The sequence below is a fragment of the Capsicum annuum genome, chromosome 5, assembly GCF_002878395.1.
Source record: "Capsicum annuum cultivar UCD-10X-F1 chromosome 5, UCD10Xv1.1, whole genome shotgun sequence".
NCBI classification, from domain to species: Eukaryota; Viridiplantae; Streptophyta; class Magnoliopsida; order Solanales; family Solanaceae; genus Capsicum; species Capsicum annuum.
The window spans coordinates 68,332,745-68,341,980 of NC_061115.1; positions in this window are offsets into that span (position 1 = coordinate 68,332,745).

Consider the following 9,236-nt stretch of genomic DNA (forward strand, 5'->3'; position numbering starts at 1 on the left):
TTCTCAAGAAAACATGGAGAAATCATGTCATTTAACTCTTAATTCATGGGAAATATCAAGATAATGCATTCAATAATAATGGGTGAAAAACCCTAGTTCAAATTCATGTAAAACCTCATCATGATTTAAATAATCCTTTGGGCACAAGGGTGAAAGGGTTACCCTTGTTCAAAACCCCACATACCTTGGATTATGGAATTGGATGAACAAGCTTGCTCTAAACTTTCTCTTCTTACTCTTGGGAGAGGGTTCTTGAAGCCCTTGACTTGGGAACCTTGAATCTTGGCTCAATTAAGAAAATCTATAGTGGATTCTTGAGATTCTTTGAACAGGTTTTGGATACTTAGGGTTTTTTTTGAGAGAAAACTTGAGAAGAACTTCATAGAATTCTTATAAATGACTTTGATTTGGTATTTGTACGGTTTAAGAGGCTTGGAAAAAGTCCAAAATGACCTTTTTAATTTCTGTATGAACCTGAAAAAATTGAATTGGAAACTCGATTTTATGGGCCACCGCGATGTGCCACTATCGCAGTGACTCACTAGAAATTGACAATTGATAAATTGGGGTCCTCCACGACGTGCCACTATTACGGAGTTCCACTGGAATTTGAAAATTGTCAAATAGACCCTCTTCGCGACGCGTCAAGCACTAAAATCACGTTGTTTTATGACTAGAACTTAAATTAGCCATAACTTCTTACCCAGGTATTAGATTTGGGCAAATCTTATATCAACGAAAATCTTATCAAATTTCCCATGTGATAAAAAGTTGAAATTAGGGAAATTCTATGTAGTTAACACGATACTCACTTAGGAAGTCACTTCTCAATCTTTTAGGGCCGGAATCACGCCTCACTTGACACGCCTTAAGACTCATTCTACAAAAGAATTTTGTGGAGTCTTACAATATCCACCCCTTGGAAATATTCGTCCTTGAATGTCGCTAGCTAGACTAAGAACATAGGAAAAATTGAGTATACATAGCTGAAGCAATTTGCTAAGCGGGCTCAGAATCTTTCTAAACTCTTAAATGCCTCAAAAATTGCAAGAACTCATGTAATAATAGATATATAGCTGGACTTTAGATTAGAAGGGCTGAGTTCTGAGAATCATGACTCGACTGAGATTATTATGAAAAATGATACGGCTCTAGACGACAGCTAAATTGTCGGGTATAAATACCCCCAGGACTTTATAACATAAAAGTAAAACATAACCATTCTTGAATAATCAAAACCACGGACATTCATCCCCGTCACAATCAATAAGGCATCACTTCATGCATTTAGGACTCCTAAATATGTAATAACATAGGGGGACATGCTATTGAATCATATTCCACTCAACAAGGTCTTGCATCAAACACTTAGCACGTAATTAAGTCTTGGCATGTATCGGAGAACACATAATTGGGGAATATCATACTTCTATTTCACTATTCATTCACTAAGGCTTTCCAACAAACACTTGGCATACATAAGCTTGCACACAATTGAGGATTCCTGATCAATATGCCATAATGGCTCTAATTCCCTCACATAAGCATTTTATCAAGCTTATGGGGAGCATACTTTGCTTATTCAACAATTTCCACACTTAATTGACATGAACATATCATTTAGCAAGCAACTTGAAGAGGGTTCATCGTGAACATAACATGAGCATCACATACTAGGGTCAAAGCTTGAAAACCTTGTAAGGAAACATGAATCACAACTTAATCATAGCATGAACATTGATTTCATCTAACATGAATCACAAGCAACTCATAAACATATAATCTTTGAATTTTAGAAAAAGGGTTCTTGAGTTTCTTGGATAGGAGGGAACCAAGAATAAATACCTACATGTGACTATCCTCTCCAACACGACCTATTTGCTCTCTCCTACAAGCATCACTATTCATTATATCTATCACGACCTAAGAAAAAGGTCGCTGAAAAGTTAGAACATGAGGACCTAGAGCATGAAGGGACATTGTACCTACTTAGCACTCAACTGAGGCTTAAGGTATTTAACATCATGAACTTATCAAAGCGGTCTAACCCAAGTAAATACATGATATAAATTTGGACTTCATGAATCACTAAAAGCATTGCTCGAGTACTTAAGTCACGAGTTGCATGACCTAAATTTGGAGTTCAAAATTTATGGGATGTGATCCCGACTACTGAATGAACCAAAACTCCTCATTTTAGGAACTAGGAGAGTACATAATTCTCTATCAAATGCATTAACATAAATTAAGATCATGGAACAAAAACATAAAACATAAGCAAGTAATAGGACAGCTGAAAGTGCTAAAATGAGATTGGGTCAAGCATCAATCTTACTTAAAGTTATTCTACAGCTCACCGGTACATCTACTAGAGTCTTAAGGTTTGACCCGGTTACTGGTTCTATCATATCCCCCTTAGACTTAAGCCATCACTCCAAGGAGATGAACCATCACATAAATTCTAGTCTGGCTGTAATTACTTTGCTTTAGAGTCGGGGATATAACAATGCATATGAACAGAAGAACTTGACCTGAATGACTACACTTCAAAGCATAAAACATCAACAACAACAGCAACAATAATAACAATAAACCCAATATATTACCACATAAGTGGGGATTGGGGAGGCTAGATTGTACGTAGTCCATACCACTACCTCTAGAGAAGTAGAGAGGCCGCTTTCGATAGACCTCCAGCTCAAGGAAAAGGCAGTATACCAAAAACATCAAAAGCATAAGACACCATAAAAATGACATAGGTACGACATCCAAAACAAATTGCACATTTCCAAGCCGAGGACATGAAAGTCCACCCAATTATTGACTATGACTCATCCATACCCTTAGCCCACAATCCTAATGCTTTTCCTCAAAATCTTCCTATCCAAGGTCATGTCCTCAGTCAGCTATAACTGCTCCATGTCATATTTAATCACTTAACTCCTCAAAGCGTAACACCCACTCATAATACTACCTCTTGAAACACACACCATTCTTTTATGGCCCCAATAGTCATTATTCAATACTTAATGCTTAGAAAAGGTACCTCCAATCCTATTGATGGTCCATACAAATGATGTCATAGACTACCACTACATCGCCTATAAACTTATATTTCTACACTATGCGAATCAAAATCATACTCACCATCTTCATTCACAACTTCTTAACTCAACTATCAAGGACCTCATTAATTATCTCACTAGCCCCACCTAGCAACTTAACGTTACTACTAACCAAACAACAAGCAGTAATCCTTGAAAATAATAGCCCCATAGCACCTTAGGCACACTTCTACATCATACATACAACATCAAACTTAATTAAGAATTAAAAAAACTTAAGCTCTTGCATACACTGTTCAAGCCTATTAGATCACTCCCCCTATAATTAGTACTGTTAAACAAGAAATCGTCGCCTCCACTTTCATTACCACCAATCATTCAAACTTAGTGTCTAGTGCTAATCTCACTCAAAAGCTATGAAATAACATATCAAAAATAACCGATACTTCACATGGTCCACTCAAACTTCATAATCAACAATAACCAATCATAATCACATGGCCCATCTATTCACAATTCATTAACACATCCTTCTTCTACACGTCATTACTATCCACCTACTTATACAAGCCTAACTTAGCTCATAGCTCTATTAATTTCAACTAAACTCCATCTTACAAATCTCAAGGATGACTAACTTAACAATACCCATCCACTGAGTACTTCCATCAATAAACTATACTTTCCAACACAATAATTTTCATCAATAACTTTTCATACTTCAAACAAAAAATATTTCCCCTTAACTAATGACCCCTTCTATACCTCTTACTAAGAAACAAGCAAGGACATAATACTTCATTACTATCCCAACATGTGCAACAAAATTCAGCTATACATATATGCATATAAATTTAATAAATGGCCCTTACCACCTTTTCTTGTCACTATAACTCTAAACCCCCAGTTTCAACCAATACAAGAACAATAGGATGCACAACAAGTTGCTAGTGAATCAAAATAGGCCTCACATGGCTCCACTAGACTTTGGTTTTGTGTTTTGAATAAGAAAATGATATGAATAACAAAGCAACTGTGCTAGTGAATCGAAAGATCCCTACACGGCTTCACTAAACTTTGATTTTTCTTTTTAAAAATACAATGATAACAAGGTTACATATTGCAAGAGATAGAAACTTAACAGACAATATTCAATGATCTAAGAATGCGCATCTAATTTTGTCTCACTTGCATAAATCATAAGATTAAGGAAAAAATATAAACACGAAGGACTCATGACACACCAGAAGGCTCCTATCGAGCTGCTTTATGTGACTTCTGAAGCTTATTTCTAGCCAATCTGAGAACGTTATTTAGGAAGGAACTGGAACTTACTAATCATAATATCTCAAGAATAATACATTGGTAAGGAAGCATAGCTTCACATTATGGACTCTGAAAAAGAATCTAAAAGTACCTTTGACTTGGGCTTAGTGCCTGACTTTCATGAATCATGAATAAAGCACTTCAATTATCAAAACTCAAAAGCACTGGTGGGATACTTTCTATCTTGATTATAATCCCACTACTTGTCTGTAAAGATTCAAGCTTGACTATTTCTGATACCTTAAAAATAAGGCAGAGATGGCCTGAATAGATAAAGTTGAGGATCTGCGTAAATGCATAGAGAATCTTTCTATAGCACAAGCTAAGACTCGAAAGAATAGAGACATTTCTTAAATGCCTTATAGCCTCTCGAAGAAAAGTATAGACATCTCCGTACCCTTCTGCAAGACTCTACTAGACATGACTTTCTAGAAACCCTGAGACACTTAAACCTTGTGTTCTAATACCAAGTTTGAAATGACTCAAAATCACCCCTCGGGACACCATACGATGCCTAGGGTCACAACTGACCCCAAGCTGACCCTTCTATTGGCATAACTCATAAGCAACTAAATAAAGTGCATAAATCTAAAAGAATAATTCAAAAATAACTATATTATGAATTGGCTCAATACAAAACTGAAGTCATAAGGTTACAACTCTACTTTTACAATAAAACTAAAACTCAATGCATCAACTCCTACTGACTGTCTATGAAGCCTCTACTAGTACTGACTTTAGGTCGCTAGGTCATGACTCCCAACCACCCCAACTCAATACGACCGAACAAAAAAAATATGACATGATTTAGTTATATCACTGACTCAAGCCCTAGAATAAAAAAGGGACCCATCACCTGCTGATTGGAAGCTGCGAACTGACTGGATATGATGCATGCGCTACAAATATTTGCACCTACATTATGAGACAGTGTAGCACATAGATGTATATATGGATCAGCACTTAGGAATGTACTAAGTATATGAGGGTGAATCCATATATATAAAACAATATCAATCTTCTTCAATCAAATCATGCATGCAATATAGGATGACTCACATGGCTTGAACAAGTATAAAATATAAAGATCATTAGTTATGCAAGATGAAGTATGTAACACACATCTCATGAATTATCATACTTTAACGTTGAAATCAGAAATCCTCTCTTATTCTCAATCCTCAAGGCTAAAGGAACTTTAAACAGTACTTTCAAATCATTCATATATCTCATGAAGAGTAGAACTTCTTTAACGCTCAAGACCTCATAAATCTTTTGAACTCAAATACTTGGAATTCAGAATCATATAACTTTGAAACATACTTGAAGGCACTTCGTTCACTTTAAGAAAGTATCTCATTTCAAGCTTTAGGAAAATCATTCAAGCTAAATGGAAAGATACTCCAGTTTAAGGAAATAACTTATCTCAAAGCTTCATGGAAAATACCATATCAAGGAAGAATACTTTCTTTTAGAGAAACAACTCATATCAAGGAAATACTTTAGTTAGGGAACCATTTTGCAACTTTTCCATTAGGAAAATTGCTCATAGGAAGGGAAAATACTTTAGTTTTCAAGGAAGTACTGATCTCAAAGTTTAAAGGGAAAGGGAGGTTCTCTCAACCGATATAAACTATGCGAGATACATAGAGTCCAATGTTTTGTCCTCCTAAAGAAAAGACCCCATGTTGGGGAGGAGTGTCATACTCTTTTTTAAGGAGTATAACCTAGGTCTAGTGATCATTAAACAAACTCGGACTTGAGCCCAATATCAACTCGGCCTTAGGCCCAATAATAATCATAAACTCGGCCTCAGGCCCAACCTACGATGGCACATAGTTTTGGGGTAAGAAACCATAGTAACTTACCCGCTCGATGCTAAATACTGCTCCCTTTAGATTATCTACATTCATCTCATAAAAATCCACTTTTAGAAATAATCTTATCGTTCACCACGAACCCAATAATCAAATCTGTAATCTCATATAGGAAGTGGATTTCAAAACTCTTTGACCATTAGGTCAAATCATTTCTCAACAAATCTCAAAATACTTAAATCATGGGTGCTTATAGCACAAAAGTTCATAAAATTGCAAGTCTCAAGTAGGGCTTTCTAACCCATAATTCAATCTCAAGATAAAACTCATCAAAAGCATAATAGATGGCATATAGATTCATAACTCATGTAGAAATTTGGAAATTTCAGTAATGTCTCAAAATCTCAACATACTCATATACTTCAATATCTCAAACATTTCAACTATTGACTTCTCAAGGATTAAAATCATGGGGTATAGACCCAACTATAATTTCTCAAGAAAACATGCAGAAATTATGCCATTTAACTCTTAATACATGGAAAATATCAAGATAATGCATTCAATAATAATGGGTGAAAACCCTAGTTCAAATTCATGTAAAACCACATAGATTTTAGGAAAATCATGATTTAAATAAGCCTTTGGGAACAAGGGTGAAAGCGTTACCCTTGTTCAAAATCTTACATACCTTGGATTATGGAATTGGATGAACAAGCTTGCTCTAAAATTTCTCTTATTACTCTTGGGAGAGGGTTCTTGAAGCCCTTGAATTGGGAACCTTGAATCTTGACTTAATTAAGAAAATATATGGTGGATTCTTGAGATTCTTGGAAGATGTTTTGGATACTTAGGGTTTTTGTTGAGAGAAAACTTGAGAAGAACTTCATAGAGTGCTTGTAAACACGGTTTAAGAGGCTAGGAAAAGTCCAAAATACCCCTTTTAACCTCTTTATGAAGCTAGAAAAATTAAACTGGGAACCCAATTTTATGGTCCACCACGACATGCCACTATCGCGGTGGCTCACTGGAAATTGACTATTGAGAAATTGGGGTTCTCCGCGACGCGCCACTATCGTAGAGTTCCACTGAAATTTGACAACTTTCAAATAGACCCTCTCCGCGATGCGTCAAGCACTAAAATGATGTTGTTTTACGACTAGAACTTAAATTAGCCATAACTTCCTACCCGGGTATCGGATTTGGGTGAATCTTATATCGACGAAAAGCTTATCAAATTTCCCATTTGATTAAAAGTTGAAATTAGGGAAATACTATATGTTTAATATGATAGTCACTTAGGAATTCACTTCTCAATCTTTTACGACTGGAATCATGCCTCACTTGACACGCCCTAAGGCTCATTCTATGAAAGAATTTTGTGGGGTCTTATATATATACATATATAGAATGTTGGGATTGGGAAAAGGGTCCTAAATATGAGTATTTAAACCATTAGCCTAAACTGTATTGCTCGCTTCATCCTAAAGGCACCCATGAACTATATGGGGCTAGCTCCCCCTACTAGAAGGGTCTTGTATGTGTTAGCCATATGAACTGAGGAAATAGAGGAAAGGCTATAGAAACCAAGGTGATAGCCATCCAAAATATTATGTGTATCCAAACACATAGTCATATTGACCCCCACATCGGTAAACGTGGTTTCCAGTGTTGGTCCACCTGGGACTACACCTTCACGGTAAGCTACACAATTTTCTTTAAGTCTAAATTAAAACAATTTGCATATAAACTCGACCATTAACCAAGGAGTCTTTATTAAGACATTTTCCAATATGGTATCGTCATAACAATATGTTTGCAAGCTAATTCAATTATGCCAAACCAGTCTATTTAAATATTAGACTCCCAAGTTCTATTTAAAATTCAAAACCATGACCACTAAGGGCATTCCAAAAATAATTGTTATCCATTTATCCTTTAATGAAATGTAATATTTTCAAAGGTTAAGTTAAAATATGTGCATATTCATATTTAAAACCGAGATTGTAAAGTGGATTGAGGTTAATACCATTATGAAGATAATATTTTATCAATTTAGGAATACCCGTGTCACCATTCTAATCATTATAATCATGCATAAATTCAATCCCAAAACCATCAATTTAAAGCATGAACAAGACACTTAAAACATTAGGAAAATAATTTAAGTAATAATAACCAAAATCCCTTAACCCAATTTCAAAACTATCAATTTAAACACATGAATATTGAATCAATTTATGCCAACATATAAGCTACAAGTTAAGGGATTAGAAACATGCCTTATTTGAAGAGAAGCCCTTTGAAAATAGCAAGAAAAGAAGCCTCAATCTTGATTCTTAACCTCATTGCCTTTCAACCTTAGTTATGAAATAAAGAATGGCCCTTTTTAAGGGAATATAAAAGTTTTAAAGCTTAAAAATGGTTTATGTAAAGATTGGACAGTTTATAGGACATAAAAGGACCAAAAGAACCTTAATACACTTTTAAAATGAACTCCTATCGATGAAGCAAGGGAGGTTCATAGCGCAAATCCCAAGGTGAACCCCAACTTTGTAGTTCAAAGCCCATAGAGAAGCACCAACTTTGCAGCGTAAAACTAAGGCAGTGATCCCTCGCGGTGTGAGACTCTATAAAATTTTTATCATTTAATTTTTGACTTTCCCGTATGCGTAATATTTATTTTTTGCTTGAATTATGTTTAGGGATGTTAAAAGGGTAATTTTAAAAAGTTTTAAAATTTTCAAAAGGGTTTTGGGGTTATTTTGGGACCCCGAGGCAGTGAAGGTACATAATAAGGCAATGTCATGGAGGTTAAACTCCATGATATTTATGTAGTATGGAGGCTAACCTCCATAATGATAGTATGCCATGCAGTGTTTTAATTTCATCCATTATTTTTCTTTTTCACTTGGGGTGAGGAGATTTTGGTATTTTTACCCCTTGTATGATCTTTAAACATGAAATAATCCTCTTTCCTCAGTTTTAAAAGATCAAATAATTCTCTTTCTCTCTCAAACTCAAAACC